We start from the raw sequence: 19,226 nt of genomic DNA on the forward strand, positions 1-19,226 counted from the left end.
ATGAAAGCAAGTATGTGTTAGTTTGTCCTTCTCAAAATAATACAAAATTATATTTGTGACAGATAACATTGTGGTGTTTAGCTCATTCAGATTTATCCTAAAGTAACAAAGGCTTTATGGAAATTTTGTTAAGTTGATCACATTTTTCTGTGTTATAATCTCTTAAAGATGAATGATTTTTTGATAGATCTTCTGTATAGTATTCAGATAGACTTTTTAGTTTAGTTTATTTGAAAGGGGACAATGCAATTTCATAAAACATATGATTATACATGGTTAAAAAAGCCAGAATTAGCCAGAAGGCTAGTTTTCATCCGTAGTCCCCTTTATTTATTTATTTCCAACAAAGTAAAACACTCATATTATAAGAAGTACAAGAACTGGATTGCAATGTCACAAAAAAATTTAAAAAAACAATGTCAGCAAATTGCATTTGTATTTACTTGTTGAGAGAAGAAAAGTTCAGTCGCTTCCTGACTTTTGTTTGCCCACAGTATATCCATTTTCTTAATGACAGTTTTGATGTTTTACACACAATTTTTAATGTCGAATTAATTGTGGAAGATTATTTTGGTGACAAGACATGTCATATGAAGGTCTTTGGTGCACTTGCTTTATTTTATTATTAACGGTAATTTAAACATTTATGAACCCTGTCATAATGATATTAAACCACCTTTTATCTTTATTTCCTTTTCCAACACTCTTATAGATTGTTTAAAGCGCTTTTAAGTGTTTCATTTATACGAGGAAGTGAGCTGCGTTTCTTGAGTCTGGGAGCGCAGCACACTTTCGGATGCTGTCAGCCAATAGAATGCACCTGTGGTATCAAGTGAGTCTTCTTCTTTTCCTTTCGGCTTTTCCCTTCAGTGGTCGCCACAGTGAATCAATTGCCTTCATCTAACCCTGTCTTCCGCATCCTCTTCTCTAACACCAACTACCTTCATGTCCTCTTTCACTGCATCCATAAACCTCCTCTTTGGTTTTCCTCTATGCCTTCTGCCTGGCAGTTCAAAACTCAGCATTCTTCTACCAATACATTCACTATCTGTCCTCTGGACATGTCCAAACCATCTCAGTTTGGCCTCTCTGACTTTATCTCCAGAACCTCTAACATGTGCCTTCTCTCTAACATCTCTGCCACTCCAGACTTCCTCATACCATACCACAGTTCCTCTCTGGGCACGCTGTCATAAGCTTTCTCCAGATCTACAAAAACAATGCAGCTCCCTCTGGCCTTCTCTGTACTTTTCTACCAACATCCTGAAAGCAAATACTGCATCTGTATTAGTCTTTTTTTTTTTGGCAATAAATCGTACTATTGCTCACAAATGCTCACTTCTGCCCTTAGTCTAGCTTCCACTACTCTTTCTCATAACTTCATTGTATGGCTCATCAGCATTATTCCACTGCAGTTGCCACAACTCAGCACATTTCCCTTGTTCTTAAAAATGGGCACCAGCACACTTCTCCTCCATTCCTCAGGCATCTTCTCACTATGTAAGATCCTGTTGAACAACCCAGTCAGAAACTCTACTGCCACCTCTCCTAGACACTTCCATACGTCCACAGGCATATCGAATCTTCATCCTCTTCATTGCCCTCCTCACTTCCTCCTGACTAATCTTTGTTTCTTCCTGGTCCACAACAGCCACCTCTTCTAGTCTTTGTTCTCTCTCATTTTCCTCGTTCATCAACACTTCAAAATACTCTTTCTATCTTCCCATCACACTTCCTTGATCCTGTCAATAAACTTCCATCCCTATCCTTAATCACCCTAACCTGCTGCACGTCCTTCCCATCTCTGTCTCGCCAACCTGTGTAGATCAGTCTCTCCCTCTTTACTGTCCAGCCTATCACGCAAGTTATCCATCATAAGCCCCTTGTTTGGCCTTTGCTACCTCTACCTTCACCTTACCCTGCATCTCCCTGTACTCCTCTCTACTCTCATGTCGTCTCAGTGTCCCATTTCTTCTTAGCTAACCTCTTTTTCTGTATACACTCCTGGACCTCCTCATTCCACCACCAAGTCTCCTTATCTACTTTCCTTCCAGATGGTGTGTCATCTGGAAGGATGAACATGATTTTATCATGCAACCGATATTCCATTCCACCTCCTGACCACCCTGAACCTGTCTTAACTCCCTCCTAAAAGTCCTGCAACACTCTTCCTTTTTCAGCTTCCCCCATTTCGTCCTCTGCTCTGCCTTTGCCCTCTTCATCTTCCTCACGACCAGAGTCATCCTACACACCACCATCCTATGCTGTTTGGCTACACTCTTGCCTACAACTACTTTGCAGTCACTGATCTCCTTCAGATCAAACAGTCTATACAAGATTTAATCTACCTGTGTGCTCCTACCTCCACTCTCATAGGTCACCCGATGTTCCTGCCTCTTCTAGAAGAAAGTATTCACTATAGCCATTTCCATCCTTTTTGCAAGTCAACCACCTTCTGCATTCCTCTCCTGGATACCAAACCTGCTCATTACTGCATATCACCTCTGTTTCCTGCACCAACATGTCCACTGAAGTCTGCACCAATGACAACTCTTTCACTTCTGGGTATGCTCTGCATCACTTCATCAAAGTCCAACCAGAATTTCTCCTTCTCCTTCAGCTCACATCCTCATCCTACCAGTGGAGCATACCCACTAACAACATTGAACATCACACTTTCTGTTTCAAGCTTCAGACTCATCACTCTATCTGACACTCTTTTTACCTCCAGGACATTCCAAACAAACTCCTCCTTCAAGATAACTCCTACTCCATTTATTTTCCTATCTACATCATGATAGAACAACTTGAACCCTGCTCCTATACTTCTAGCGTTGCTACCTTTTCACCTGGTCTCCTGGACACACAGTATGTCTACCTTCCTCCTCTGCATCATGTCAACCAACTCTCTACCTTTTCCTGTCATTGTCTCAACATTTAATGTCCCTACTCTCACTACTATACTCTTGGTGTTCCTCTTCTCTCTCTTCCTACGAACACACTTTCCTCCTCTCCTTCTTCAACCAACAATAGTCCAATTTCCACCGGCACCCTGTAGGTGAACAGCACCGACGGCGGTCGTGGTTAAACCGGACCTCGACCGATTCGGTATGCAAGTCATAGGTTTGATTCGCATGTTTGATTTGGCAAAAGTTTTACGTCGGATGCCCTTCCTGACACAACTTTCTGTATTTATCCCGGCTTCTGACCGGCACAATAAGACACTGGCTTGTGCCCTCTTGTGTCTACATCATGGTATCAAGTAGTACCTATGAAAAAATCCGCAATGAGATGAAGCTGGGCATCTTGAAGCGTGGATGCACGAGGGATGACTGTAGTTACAATTTCCAGGAATTTTTCTTAACTACAAACAAAGGTGCTCCACCCACTTAATTTCTTCATATGCCTTCTTACCATCTGTTGCACAAGATCTTTTAGTCAGTGATGTGTTAAGCATATTACTTCATGTGTTTCTTTGTGTGTTAATTGGGTCATTCTCAGAAAATCTTGGTTTCAAAGATTTCAAGAGTGATTTAAGAATTTTTAAAAATATCTACATCAACAAATTTCTTTTTAAGGCATCAATAACAAAGTCTGAAGTATTTATCATTGTTAATTAAAAAATATTTTCTAACAGTTTAAGCTGACAGCTTGGCTGTCATCCTCCTCTCCACCACCACCTCCACTGAGTCCAGGGAGTATCCTAGGACAGAGCCCGTCCTCCTAATCAGCCTGTCCAGTCTCTTCCTGTCAGCCGCAGTGATGCTGCTGCCCCAGCAGACCAACCCATGAAAAATAGCTGAGGCTAACATGTATATCGTGTACATGTATTAAAAACAAGCTACTTTTTTTGTTATTCTTTCAAAAAATGCTAAATGCACTCTTGTTGCGGTAATGATACATACATTTTGGAAATAAGGTTGCTTGTTTCGGTAATGATAATATATTAAGATGGTGGGTCAGAAATATTTTACCATTGTAATGTAGAAAATAATTTAATCAATCATTAAATCCATTTCATTGCAGATACAAAAAATATTTTTGGGAAAAACATGGTATAGTTTTTTCAAAAATGAAAATTCTGCCCTCATCTACTCCTCCTGGAGCTAGGTAAAATACAGGTGTGATTTGTTCATAGAGTACACATGTAGTATGGGCTGCCAACACCACTCAGTCACCACTGACTTCAGTATAGCGATCTACACATGTTCTCTTGAGTGCTTTGCCCAGATCTCGGGTAACACACAGAAGAGCAAAAATGATGATGTGGCAGTACCTATACTCAGTACTTTGACAAGGTGATCCCATTTGGCTGTGACATCATCCTGCAGACACGCTGCAGGATGGTGCCTAATATTGTGTAAATGTCTGGAGAATTTTGGTAGGTGGTCCTAAGTGAGCTCCATCCAGCTTTTCAGTTGAGGTATGCCTCTTATCCAGAAGAATATTACATCCGTCTTTGTGTTTCATGGTCAATGGCATAGAATTGGTCATCCGCTCGATGTTTCCCTTTCTGGAAGGATCCAGTGTTATGTTAGGAACTGGAAGGGCTGTACCTTGGATTTTCGAACAAAAATCTTTTATGAAGATTGACTTTTGTCTATCAAGGTTCTCCTCCAGAATCTGTCTTTTTCTGAATTTCTCCTGATTTCCAGTTTAACATAGTGGACACATCATCTCTGTGAAGGAAACTGCTTACAAGAGTGCTCATAAGTCTCCTCTGACTGCTACTGACAATGTTGTATGTTTGCTGACGACGCCACTTTTCTCTGCTTTTCATGATGATGGTCACTTATTTCTGCAGTCTTTTGAATCTTTTTTTGAATAAGTCTATGTCTTATGTCCTCTCCAGAAGTCTCTCTTCTGGGGAGTGTAATTTTAGCCTCAGTTTTAGTATCGTTTTCCTGTCTCGTCTTCTTGTCGTCTTTGTATTTTCTTGATTTCTTGAAGTAGATGTTTTATACGGAGCCCCTAAGGTGACATGGAAAAAAAAAAAGGTATGGAGAGAAAAAAAAAGCTCCATCTTTGAGAGATCTCGCAATACTTTTGCGAGATCTCGCAAAACTTTTGGAACATGCTACTTCCGGGTCGTTTTGGCATAATGGAGAAAGACTGGTGAACACCCACCTGCGTGATTCAGTTTTATAGGATAACCACAACCGCGGAGTCAAGTCAAAGCTGATATGGAGGAGAATTTGAAGGATTTCCTGCGGTCAAGAGACGTCCCTCAAGAGGACATACTGCACATGAAAAGAGACAAGGTGGGCGGAAAACGTAGAATGTCTCAGTGACTTCAGCTTAAGAGAGAGCTCATCGCTCCCATGCTTTAACATTGATACCTAATGCACTTATTCATTAATTTTATCGATTGTCAGATAAGTCGCACAGCGGCTCGTTATGGCTCCTAGAAATGACAGTGTGTCATAATCAATAACAAAGTAGAATTGGAACACCTGACTGTGGTTCATGTATGAGCTATGAAATTGTGGATAAGGCTGTGCGACTAAACTGATGTAATTTTGTGATCCAATGCTTCATGTCGGCAAAGCCCAGTAAAAAGTACATTATTGACTGTCAATTTCTCAAAACTCTAAACAAGAACTGAAAATAGTTCCTTACAATTGTATTTTATTTAATTACTTTGGGCTCATGTGCAAGCTGTAACTATTAGACTACTGACAGTGCACTGTTTACCTGAAGCATCACAGAAACCACAGTACAGCTGAATTGGCACTAAAATATCTCTTGAGAAAACAGTGGTTGGTTCATCACAAAAGAAGTAGGAAAGTTACAACTACAACACAGAAAGCATCCCATTACAGGTGTTTTAAACTTGGATGATAAGTGTGTACCCACCATTTATCTTAAATGTCAAATTTGTTGTTTACAGATTGACAAAGCTGTGTTGTCTGTCATGACCGATGAACAGATGTCAAGATACATGACCTCTTATGGAGACCGAGTCGCTGTTCTCTCCTTCTGTAAGCAAACAGTACAGTATGAATAAAGATACTCTTTTTCCAGAGGCTGAGAGATAAAATTGGATTAAGGAAAACGAAATCAAAGACTACGGGACTGTTCCGAAACCAGGCTGAAGGAATGGCAAGACAGCGGAATAATGCTGGAGAGAAGTCCTCCAGGAAGATTGAAATTGGATGGCTTCATTTCAGTTGTGATGAAAACCATCAAGTGCAGACCAGAAATGGTGGAGGAACAAGACATGTGTCAGTGGAGAAAACAACAACTGTCGCTCACATTTTGCAAATAGGAAAGGATTTATTTTTCCCAGGTGGCCTGTCCTGTCAAAAGGGCGAGCTCAAAAGAAATTCAATTCCTTCAGATGACACAGTTGGCACTCTGTATGACCGAACCAAATTGAAGCTGGTCAGATTTTATGTTTGCACAAAAGAAAAATCACCTTTACCTAAGCAGTCTTTGTCTGAAGTGGATGAAGATTTAGAAGATTGATTTTCTGATGTTACATCTGTCATCACCAATGAGGAACTTCATTCTCAGTTAACGGGATCTCTCACAGATGATTCACACAGTGATCTCCTGGAGCATGGACATTCACTCGAGGTTGACGACAGAGAACAGGTTGGTAGTTGTTTGAAAAATGTTATCAACTGTAATAGTAAAGAATATGATATGTATTATCAAGACTCTTTTGGAAGGTAAATGCAAATCTATGAATGGTTTTATAAGCACGTCATTGGGACAGTTGTATTTTGCATACCAAGTTGTAATTACTGCTGAAAACAATATTTAAAATGTTTGTTTTTGTTTTGTTCATGTATTTGTTGCTGAATATCCAGATGGAACCAAGATCCAAAAAGCCCAAAGCAACATCTCAAGCTATCACAGAGGAAGAGCCAGGAATGTCATGTCACTTGGGTGAGTGACTACTATTTATGAGTAACTCTGGGCTTGCACTAGGAGCTAGTATGGCTAAACCACTGTGGCTCAGTGTAAAAATAATTGAGTAAGCCACAAAAAGCCACATTTTGTGTCCAAGACAGTGCGTCGCTATAATAGCAAGTAAAACTTACAAGTAAACATTGAATAATACCAAGAATCAAATTTATTTGAAACAAAGTGTCTAAGTCAAAGTTAAAATGTCTTGTAGTCCAAGTAAAACTTACAAGTAAACATTGAGTAGTATATTTTCTATGACTGTATCTCACATAGTGAATGCAAGTTTTCAATTGTTGTGGTGTATAAAGCAATGCTCATCGTGGGGGTTGTAGGGGAAACCCCCCATTGGGGGGGTCCGGGGGACCTCCCCCGGGAAATTTTTTAGAAAATTGGGTTGTTTTCCTGCATTCTGGTGCATTCTGAGGGCAAAACCTTCTGTTCAGTTTACCTACAAAAATACACTCAAGTCAACAGTTCAAGCTGAACTATCTTTGTTTCTATCCTACTTTATGCAGGTATAAATGTGAGATTCAACAACTGAAAACTTCCATTCACTATGTGAAGATACAGTCATACAAAATATTACTCAATGTTTACTTGTAAGTTTTACTTAGACTAGAATACATTTTAACTTTGACTTAGACAACACCATTGGTATGCCATAGTTTAGTTTTTTGTTTTTTTAATTCGATTCAGTTAAACTGATCAGAGTAATGCAGGTCCCACTGAGCCCTTTCAAACTAATGGTGACGTAGTCTATTTTGAAACTTTTGAAGATGCTGCAGAGCCCACTGAGGCAGATACAGTTGTGTGGGATCCAGAAGATGACCTCAGCACAGCATCCAGCGATGACATTGTTGTGATAACACTGAGCAACATCGGTGATTGGAATGTTTCTCAGGTAAAATGACAAAATCAGGGACTTTTTAGGAGTTATGAGGATTGAAATGGGTTTTTACACAAGTTTTGATTGTTTTTTGTATGATAACATACATTTTTTGATTTAAAAGCATAATAAATTATAATAATAATATAGTATAGTATATATTATTTATTATAATAAATAATAATAAATGGACTTGTTTTGAACTATCAAACAATTTTATTTGGATTTTGATTCATACTTAAGATACAAAAAGGTTAGTTTTGAGTCTGCTTCGATCATGAACCATTCCATAATGTTTATGTGTATATGTTTTTGTTTTTTGTCTAACAGGACAATGAAGTGAATGTCTTTCGACAAGACTTTCTTTCGTATTCAAGCAGCCAGCTTTCCCCATCAACCTCTGCTGATATTTCAGGAGATCCACAGCGGTCACAGCGTGTATTTATGCTTTTTCTTAAATTGTTTTTTGTCAGACTTGTTTTAAGTGGGCCATTTTGCTTTCATTTTTGACATCTGGAAATGGAAAGGAAGCATGACATGAAATGAGTGTCTCAAAACATGGAACAAATCTTGGATTACATCGGACCTACAAGATATAAGAGATTGAGATTGACGAAACGTGTGTGTGTGTGTGTGTGTGTGTGTCTGTGTGTGTGTGTGTGTGCCTCCTCACACTAAAATTCTGACTTCCTATATACATAATAGAGTATTGAAATTCAAAGTATTCATAATATATATTATAGTGTATATGTAATAGCCTAAACTCATTACGGAAACAGAAGTTCTCTCCAATGCAACTGGTCTTCAAGTGTTGCGGTAAGAGAGAAATGTTGCGGAGGATGTTCATTATCATTTTTAGTTTGCAACAGAGAAGTCATGATGAATAAGTTAATTCTTACTTCACGCACATAAATAGGCATTAATATAATCTATTTTCAATAAAAAATAAAAATGTTTTTTTAAAAAAACATCTTTAAAGAAAAAATGCTGTACGGTAATGATAAGCACAACTGTGGTGTAAGCAGTCTGGCAGGAGAAAAGTTAACTTTTAACTTGAGAGTAAAAAAAGATCGTCTTACCAGGTGCCACCTTGAAAGCACTGGCCCATGTGTTGCTTTATACAAAATATAACTTTATTTAAAGTTCTCTAGACATGTGTAAACAGCCCTTCTAATATGTTGTGGATGATGACAATGTGGCTCACAGACAATTTCTCCTCTATGTCTTCAGCATTATTAAATATGAATATTTAATTTTTTTGTTTTTCAGTCAATTAAAAACGTCTACTACAGCATCCATGAATTTTGTTTTTGGCCTATTTGTATTTTAAACTGTGAAAATAACAACATAAAGTACATTCAAACAGACCTGGACTTATTGTGTTAATGAGAATTTTGGCAGAAAACACAAAATATAAATCTAATTAATTTTTAGCATGAAATCAGTTGTTGTTCCATGAAGAAGTCATTTTCAGCTTTATTATTATATTTTGTTTAGTGACTAATTTGCATGTTTTGAAATTGTGGCCACTATGGTGATTCACTAATTTCATGAGAATGACCCAATCAGTGGTTTTCTGAACTTATTATAAATTCATAAAATTCTGCACCTTAATCATCCATAGCTCTCATATTTGAACAACTTTTTTACTCATTTCACAGCATATACTTGTGCTTCTCAGTTCTGTTAGCTTTCGTAGCTTATTGGTATGTGAGGGCTTCTCTCGTTCTTTTAGTAGTCTGTCTTGTGTTTCAAATACTTAGTGCTGATGGTACAGTAAACATTTATTTTGGCTCATTGTAGCTCCTTTGAGCTATCCACTGGAAGCTCCCAAAGAAGCATATTCCTTAGTATAGACCTATAATATATGGTGTTACGACCCAGCTAGAGGACTGGATATATAACATAACGGATTTCAAAAAGGGGGAACATAAAACATTTATTCAAAATTCTCGCAAACAAGTACAAAGGTTTAACTAAGGTTCTCAGCCAATGGGCGCATTTCCAAGATCAAAACTTCACTAATGAAAAATACTCAAATTACACAAGCTTTTAACCAAGGGTCAGATACAAATTCAACATATACACAAGGTCACAAGTTCGCAATTCGTCAGATTCAAAGTCAGACAGGTGCCCTGACTAGCTGGCTTGCAGAGCTTTTTAAAGTGTCCCTGCCAGGTGACGTGGCAGGGCTTGGGCCAGGCAGGAAGACAGCACACCAATCAGGAGATGGTCTGTTGACGAGGTGCAGTCAGGAGTCCCAGAGCCACCACACCTGGCACTGACGGAGGGCGGAGCATCTGGGAGCAGAGCAGGGCAGGGCCAGCAGCTCAGAGGCAGGGCCGCAGAGGGACACACAATACAAACGGATAAGCTACGGCCGTAACACTCCCCCCCCTAAAAAATGGAACCCCACTGGGTTACATATCAAATTACCCATCTAAACTAAAAGCATACTTACTACAAAAATTGTTCAAATCTCCAAAAATACAAACACCATACTTACTGTCTGGACAGAGCATCAGCCAAGAACTGGACCCGAGGTAAACTTCGAAGTGCTGGAGTGCCAACAACAAAGCTAAGGTTTCTTGCTCAATGGTGGAGTAGTTGACCTGGTACTTGTTGAATTTTCGTGAAAAGAATGAGATTGGGTGATCTACTCAATCCCCATCCTCCTGCAGCAGAACAGCGCTAGCTCCCACCCCACTGGCATCAACCTCTAGTTTAAAGGGTCGAGAGAGGTCAGGTGCAGCGAGCACGGGAGAGTGACACAGAAGTGATTTTATACTTTCAAAAGCAGTCTGACACTCTGGGGACCACACAAATTCAACTTTTGGGCTAAGGAGGTTGGTTAGTGGTCGCACCACGGTGGAAAAATTTCTACAGAAGCTGCGGTAGTAACCAGCCATGCCCAGAAAGCGGCGCAGGGCTCTCCTGGTGGATGGTACAATAAACTCAGAGATTGCACAAATCTTAGCCTCTACAGGTCGCACCTGTCCCTGGCCTACCTGTCTCCCCAAGTAGGTGACAGTGGCCTTACCGAATTCACATTTGGCCAAATTTATGGTGAGGGATGCGTTGGCGAGACGTGCGAACACCTGTTCCAAGATCTGGATGTGCTCCTCCCACGTGGAGGTGTACACAATAAGATCGTCCAAATAAGCACTACAGTGTGATAAACCGGCCAGCACGGAGTTAATGAGACGCTGAAAGGTGGCCGGTGCGTTACACATACCGAAGGCCATGACGGTGTATTCCAAGAAATAGTCAGGGGTTACAAAAGCGGAAATCAAAGATGCACGCTCGGTTAGCGGCACCTGCCAGTAACCTTTGAGCAAATCTAACTTGCTCACGAACTTTGCTGAACCCACATTATCCACACAATCTTCCATCCTCGGTAATGGATAGGAGTCAGTTACAGTAAGGGCGTTGACTTTTCGGTAGTCCGTAATGAAACGATGTGAACCGTCGGGCTTAGGGTCCAGAAGACACGGAGAACTCCAGGGACTGGAGCTGTGGACGGCTAAACCATTTTCTAATAAATACTCAGCCTTTACACGGTAAGGGTGTTGTTTGATCGGCCGAGCATTACCCACATCAATGTCATGCAGTGTGACAGTAGTCCGGGATGGAACGTCACTAAACAGACAAGAGTATCGTTTTGTTAACTCCGTTATGTCAACCTGTTGCTCAGGTGACAGGTGGGATAAGTGATCCACCAATACCATTAACATTTCCGAGTTGGACAGACGGGGGCTTTGATGGGAGAAGGCGCGCACAGCTACATCATCGGACTGGTCGGGTGACTCCGCCACTATTAGTGCGCAGCTGCGGGGAGTCACAGGTGGCTGTGCAGGCTCGGACAGTTTCTCGGTATTTTCGGGACTCTCTCTGGAGGAGAAGGTCAATTACCCAACAAGTGCAAGAGGTCAATTACCCAACTAGTTGCGAGGTCAATAAACCAACTAGTGCGAGAGGTTCTGTGTTCGATTCCCGGACGAGCCCCCACTTATGTTACGACCCAGCTAGAGGACTGGATAGATAACATAATAACGGATTTCAAAAAGGGGGAACATAAAACATTTATTCAAAATTCTCGCAAACAAGTACAACTAAGGTTTAACTAAGGTTCTCAGCCAATGGGTGCATTTCCAAGATCAAAACTTCACTAACAAAGATACTCAAATTAAACAAGCTTTTAACCCAAGGGTCGGATACAAATTCAACATATACACAAGGTCACAAGTTCGCAATTCGTCAGAGGCAAAGGCGTGCTGCCACAGTCAGACAGGCGCCCTGACTAGCTGGCTTGCAGAGCTTTTTAAAGTGTCCCTGCCAGGTGACGTGGCAGGGCTTGGGCCAGGCAGGAAGACAGCACACCAATCAGGAGATGGTCTGGTGACGAGGTGCAGTCAGGAGTCCCAGAGCCACCACACCTGGCACTGACGGAGGGCGGAGCATCTGGGAGCAGAGCAGGGCAGGGCCAGCAGCTCAGAGGCAGGGCCGCAGAGGGACACACAATACAAACAGATAAGCTACGGCCGTAACATATGGCATATTATTTCACATTATGAACATGATATTCCTTCACAAGAAATAGTGGGACCCTAACTCTAACCCCTCCACATGAATAAAGTGTCTGGAATTTGAAAATAAGAATTAGAATTAGTCATTGTTGTGCTCTGTTGGAATAACCATCTGTGCTCTGCTAGACAGACTATCTGTCTGTCCATCCATCCATCCATCCAATAAAATACTTATACTCTTGGGTGGTGTTGAAGGTATGCTGATTTTCAGGACTTCGACAAATACTATGGCAATGCGGTCAGACACAGTGAAACACTCAAATAATCATTTTTTAGTGTGATTACCTTTCTTTAGTGCAGATGCATCAAGGAATTGAGGCTGACAACAATCAATGCTGGTTTGTCTAAATAGAACAGAAACTATGTATAAGCATAGATGAAATGATGTGTAATACAAATATCAATATCCATTAACCGAGCAAACAACACAAGGCATATGTCTTTCATTAATTTAACATAAGATACCAGCTATTTAAATCACTTGAGCATGTATATTAACACCCCGCGACCTGCGTTAGCGGATTAAGCGGGTTTGAAGATGAATGAATGAATGAATGAATGTATATTAACAAAGGGACTCACACTGTCACGCAGACAAACAATTGCTGCCAGAGGATTGCAGGGATCTGCTGCAAGAAAGTGGAAAAAAAGGGCCCACACCTGTTCTCAGTCCAATTTATCAATTTGGCTGCCCCAAAACTCCTCCTGCTTCCTGATCTTCCTACTGTCAGCTCCACCTCTGAGCCTGCTCTTCGCAACACATCCATCCATCTGTTTTCAACTGCTTATCCAGGACAGGGTCGCGGGGGTAACATTGAAGAGGTGCAGCCTTGCAGAGCTTTTTGCGTGTTCATTGTGTTCATTGATCGAGGAAGGATAAAATACCAGTTCAAGGGAAAACAATCCAAAATGTATTATGAACGCTTTCAGGCAGTTACACGGTGATCACGGCATCAATCAAGTGCATCAGTAAGTGCAAAGAATAGGAATTTACTCTCTTCTTTTATACATTTAGAAGGAGGTGTTTCACTACAGAAGGCACATCAAAAACAGACGTTTTTCACCAATTTTCATACTTCTTGACCAAAGATACTTTTCGTCTTTACTCTTCCCATACCGGTTGGTATACCTCCTCTATTCCTCCCATCTCCTCTGCGGAAGTTGGTCATGGCGACCCTAACTCCTTTTTGTGCTCAAGTGCTTGATTCAAATGTTGTTTGCCTAAACCTACTCAAGTGGAATATAAGTGGAATTTCACTTTATTAGTACATCAAAGTCATCAAAAGAATCTGATTTATACAGTTCAATTATTGCAGTTTGCTTGAAACCCAACAGTCCCCCTTTTGGTCTCGTAAGAAGTCGACAAAGGTAAAGCAGTTAAACAGCCTACAGTGGCAGTGGTAATTAAGATACGGATTCCGAATAAGAAAGAATAACCACCATAGACTATGGAAGTGGTGTGTGCAGGTCCTTTTTCTCAATAGCAGTGGTAATCAAGCGTTGGCATAAGGATCGGATATGAGGTATACAACAGCATCCACACATGGTTACAATTGCAGCAAATACAGCGATAGAAAGCAAAACTGAAGTAACCCAAGTTTTGTATTTCCCAAAAACACTCAATGCCCCATCCCACATAGAAGTGTCCACACCTGGATGAGATTTCATCTCAATAGAGAGAGATTGCAATTTTTAAGAGTAACAGTAAGTGATCCATCCGGAGCTGTGTTGTTTGGAATCACTGTACAACATTGGTCGCCAAACATGAAACAAATTCCTCCTTTCTCAGCAAGTAGCATGTCTACGACTGTGTTGATCTGTAAGGTCATGAGACATGTAGTGGCTAATTGTTCATGCACTGCCTGGAATCCATCTCTTGTATAATTGGCTAAGCGTTGTTGATTATAGTGTAATTGATCCGATCCACATTTTTATTGGGAGTTATTGGAAAAATCGCTGAAATTAGTGGCAAGTTCTCAAAATCTGATGATATTTGATCTGCAACTTTGTATTCATCTGGGACACCTCTTGGAATTCCAATAGCATCAATGTAAAAAGATGAGTTAAAGAAGGGATGGGAAGTGTCTGCTAGTGACTGTCGCCTTCGTGACAAAACAGCTGCTGAAGTTACCGACAAAAGATCGGAATGTTGAGTTAGCGGTCTTACCATGGTTTGATAAATGGCAGAGACCAGTGCACATGTTCCTGTCCAATGTATTGGCAATGTATTGAATAGTACTGTATCGCCACAGTACCACCAGACATCTGCTCTTCCTTTAGATAGATAGATAGATAGATAGATAGATGAGAGACATAATCTCTCCAGTGTGTGCTAGGTCTCCCCAGGGAGGTGATAGATAGATAGATAGATAGATAGATAGATAGATAGAGATACAGGTAGTCGCCGACTTACGACCGCGATTGGGACCGACAGATCGGTCGTAACTCGACTTGGTCGTAAATCGACTCTTAAGTAAAAATTAAATCGAGCAGCGCTGGTTCTTGGCTGTGGGTCGTCCGGATCGTCAGCTGGGGCAGCGTGTGGGTTGGTGGGAGCGGGAGACGATCTTTTCATAATCATTGTGAGCTTTGTCTGAATTGTTCGTTTCTTTTTCTCCTCATAAATTTCATGATATGGACGGAAAGCGTCGTTTGCCATCCGTTTAATCCTTGCAAATGTTTCTATGTTCTATGTCCATTTCTTCAAAGTGTGCACGGAGTTTATTTAACAGGGAAAAGCCTTCTGACAAGCCTTTGGTGGTGAACATTTTTTCTGTTTCCTCCTCTTCTTTCTCTGCTTCTCTTCTCTCTTCTTCTTCCACTCTTTCTTCTTCCAGCGCGATCAGTTCTTCATACAGCGCGATCATTCGTGAGTTCTCCAAGGAGAGGTTTTTTGCCAGTTTCACTATTTTCTCTCGAATCTGATCAAGTTCTTTGTCACTTTCAAATCCAGCAGAAGAGTTCACGTAACGCTTGACAGTTTTTCCATACGCCATTCATACATTTCTCCGTCACAGCCTCCTAAGCAGCCCAGCCCATCAGTAGTGGGCTGGGCTATTGATCTCAGTGTGACTGAACAGCGTGTGTGCGCCGTGGGGACTGAAGAGAGCGCGGGAGCCTCAGAGCGTGAGTACTGTGGCTGGAGGGAATGCCCGCGTTACCTGGACATTGTGGTCGTAAAGTCAGTCGGTCGTAAGTTGCATAGGTCGTAAGTCGACGACTACCTGTAGATACTTTAATAATCCCGGAGGAAATTGCACTTCAGTTAGTGCTTCAGACACATAAGACGTGGTCATGGAATTGTGGACCTGCAAAAGGCTCTAGAAATTATTATTCTTTTCCTTTCGGCTTTTCCCTTCAGTGGTCTTCACAGCTAATCAATTGCCTCTAGCCCTGTCCTTTGCATCCTCTTCTCTCACACCAACTATCTTCATGTCCTCCCTCATTACATCCAAAAACCTCCTATTTGGTCTTCCTCTAGGCCTCCTGCCTGGCAGTTCAAAACTCAGCATCCTTCTACCAATATATTCACTATCTGTCCTCTGGACATGTCCAAACCATCTCAGTCTGGCCTCTCTGACTTTATCTCCAAAACCTGTAACGTGCTGTCCCTCTGATGTACTCATTCCTGATCCTATCCTTCCTGGTCACTCCCAGAGAGAACCTCAGCATCTTCATCTCTGCTACCTCCAGCTGTCTCCTGTCTCCAACAAGGGGCTCAGAGCTGATTCCTGATGCAGTCCCACTTCCACTTTGAACTCCTCTGTCACACCTACAGCACACCTCACCACCGTCTTACAGTACTCATACATGTCCTGCACCGCTTTAACATACTTCTCTGCCACTCCAGACTTCTTCATACAATACCACAGTTCCTCTCTGGGCATCCTGTCATAAGCTTTCTCCAGATCTACAAAAACACAATGCAGCTCTGTTTGGCCTTCTCTGTACTTCTCTATCAACATCCTCAAAGCAAATACTGCATCTGTAGTACTCTGTTTTGGCATGAAATCATACTGCTGCTCACAAATGTTCACTTCTGCCCTTAGTCTAGCTTCCACTACTCTTTCCCATAACTTCATTGTATGGCTCATCAGCTTTATTCCTCTGTAGTTGCCACAACTCTGCACATCTTCCTTGTTCTTAAAAATGGGCACCAGCACACTTCTCCTCCACTCCTCAGGCATCTTCTCGCTATCTAAGATCCTGTTGAACAACCCAGTCAGAAACTCTACTGCCACCTCTCCAAGACACTTCCAAACCTCTACAGGTATATCATCAGGACCGACTGCCTTTCCACTCTTCATCCTCTTCAGTGCCCTCCTCACTTTATCCTGACTAATCTTTGCTACATCCTGGTCCACAACAGTCACCTCTTCTAGCCTTTGTTCTCTCTCATTTTCCACGTTGATCAACTCTTCAAAGTACTCTTTCCATCTTCCCATCACACTACTGGCACCTGTCAATAGACTTCCATCCCTATCCTTAATCACCCTAACCTGCACGTCCTAAACATCTCTCTCTCTGTCTTGCCAACCAGTACAGATCAGTCTCTCCCTCCTTACTGTCCAACCTAGCATGCAAGTCATCATAAGCTTCTTGTTTGGCCTTTGCTACCTCTACCTTCACCTTATGCTGCATCTCCCTGTACTCCTGTCTACTCTCCTCAGTCCTCTCAGTGTCCCACTTCCTCTTAGCTAACCTCTTTCTCTGTATACACTCCTGTACCTCCTCATTCCACCACCAAGTCTCCTTATTTACTTTCCTTCCAGATGACACACAAAGTACTTTCCTACCTGTCTTCCTGATCACATTAGCTGTAGTTTTCCAGTCATCCAGACACGCCTCCTTGCCACCTAGAGCCTGTCTTAACTCCTTCCCAACACTCTTCCTTTTTTAGCTTCCACCATTTTGTCTTCTGCTCTGCCTTTGCCCTCTTCATCTTCCTCACCACCAGAGTCATCCTACACACCACCATTCTATGCTGTTTGGCTACACTCACCTACCACTACTTTACAGTCACTGATCTTCTTCAGATCACACCGTCTACAAAAGATGTAGTCTACCTGTGTGCTCCTACCTCCACTCTTATAGGTCACCCTAGGTTCCTGCCTCTTCTGGAAGAAAGTATTCACTATAGCCATTTCCATCCTTTTTGCAAAGTCAAGTCACCATCTGTCCTTCTGTGTTCCTCTTCTGGATACCAAACCTGATACATCACCTCCTCATCACCTCTGTTTCCTGCACCAACATGTCCATTGAAGTCTGCACCAATGACAACCCTCTCACTTCTAGGCATGCTCTGCATCACTTCATCAAAGTCCAACCAGAATTTCTCCTTCTCCTCCAGCTCACATCCTACCTGTGGAGCATACCCACTAACAACATTGAACTTCACACCTTCTATTTCTAGCTTCAGACTCATCACTCAATCTGAGACTCTTTTTACCTCCAAGACATTCCTAACAAACTCCCCCTTCAAGATAACTCCTACTCCATTTCTCTTCCCATCCACACCAAGATAGAACAACTTCTAGCCTTTCTACCTTTCCAACTGGTCTCCTGGGCACACAGTATGTCTACCTTCCTCCTCTGCATCATGTCAACCAACTCTCTACCTATTCCTGTCATAGTTCCAACATTCAACGTCCCTACTCTTAGTCCTATATTCTTAGCGCTCCTCTTCTCTTTCTTAGTGCGAAAGCACTTTCCTCCTCTCCTTCTTCGACCAACAGTAGTTCAATTTCCACCGGCGCCCTGTAGACCAACAGCGCCAATGGCAGTCGTTGTTAACCCGGGCCTCGAGACCGTTATGGAAGTGGGGCGGCAGTGGCTCAGCAGTAGGGCAGAAGTCTTCAGACCAGACATCACCCAGACATCGGAGGTTCGAAGCCCACTCCCGCCAGACATCCTCAGAGCGTGAGCTGACAGTGGGAGGTGCCAGCTCACCTCCAGGCCACTGCCGAGACGCCCTTGAGCAAGGCGCCACCCCCCCCCCCACAAGCTGCTCATTTGGGGTGCACCCCGAAGTCGCGACCCTTCACTCTGCCTCCCCATGTACTAACAATTGTACTAACCGCATGCCTACAGGCCCCTAGTGTGTGTTGTGATTGTTCAGGGGCCTGTACACAACTTTGTATGCATGGTTTGATACATATACACATGTAAAAAAGAGTGTAAAGATAATTTCCCCGTAGGGGATCAATAAAGTTGACTTTCTTTCTTTCTTCGTTCTTTCTTTCTTTCTTTCTTCTTTCATAGGTTTGATTCGCATGTTTGATTTGGCAAAGGTTTTACGCCGGATGCCCTCCCTGACGCAACCCTCTGTATTTATCCGGGCTTGGGACCGGCACAATAAGACACTGGCTTGTGTCCTCTTTTGGCTACATTAAAAGGCTCTAGAAATTATGCCAACAAATTTAGAGTCGTCCAATGAGGATGAATTCTTGTGGAAGCAGGTAGCATTTAAGGCCATAAAAAAACAGGAATTGGTACATTAGGAGGAGATAACGGATGGATTGAGTCCCAGGAAGCACATACACCCTTTGGAACATTTTGAGACATTACTGGAAGAATTAGCTGGAGAATCAATGGGAGGTGTCACTAGTAACATAATTGGTCGAGCTATCATGCAGACTAAGCAATCTGAATCTGGGTAAGCAGCTTTAGCTGCTGCAGCTCTTTCCATCCAGGAGTTACGGTTAATTAATGTTATTCCTGATGCCACACCCATGGCGTCTGCTACTGTGTACTTATTCGTATATTGAGCTTTTATACCTTCTCATTGTCTAAGAATCAGTTGACCTAGTCGAGTGGAAGTCATCTGCAGCGACTGTCTG

The 19,226-nt window shown here is 42.0% G+C and overlaps 1 protein-coding gene and 1 long non-coding RNA gene across 4 annotated transcripts in view; both read left to right on the forward strand.

Annotated features, from left to right (window-relative positions):
- dennd2da (DENN/MADD domain containing 2Da) overlaps positions 1-19,226 on the forward strand; it is a 97,712-nt gene that overhangs the window by 1,509 nt on the left and 76,977 nt on the right. The gene's annotated exons all lie outside the window — the stretch shown is intronic.
- LOC137603257 (uncharacterized) lies at positions 776-9,168 on the forward strand. Of its 2 annotated transcripts, none has more exons than XR_011037242.1 (5): positions 776-5,261; positions 5,891-6,597; positions 6,816-6,894; positions 7,692-7,816; positions 8,132-9,168. It is a non-coding gene; the product is annotated as an uncharacterized lncRNA (long non-coding RNA). The 2 variants fall into 2 exon arrangements; XR_011037243.1 differs by having other exon boundaries at positions 792-5,261; positions 6,025-6,597.

Source organism: Antennarius striatus, chromosome 2 (genome assembly GCF_040054535.1).
Source record: "Antennarius striatus isolate MH-2024 chromosome 2, ASM4005453v1, whole genome shotgun sequence".
Classification (NCBI taxonomy): Eukaryota; Metazoa; Chordata; class Actinopteri; order Lophiiformes; family Antennariidae; genus Antennarius; species Antennarius striatus.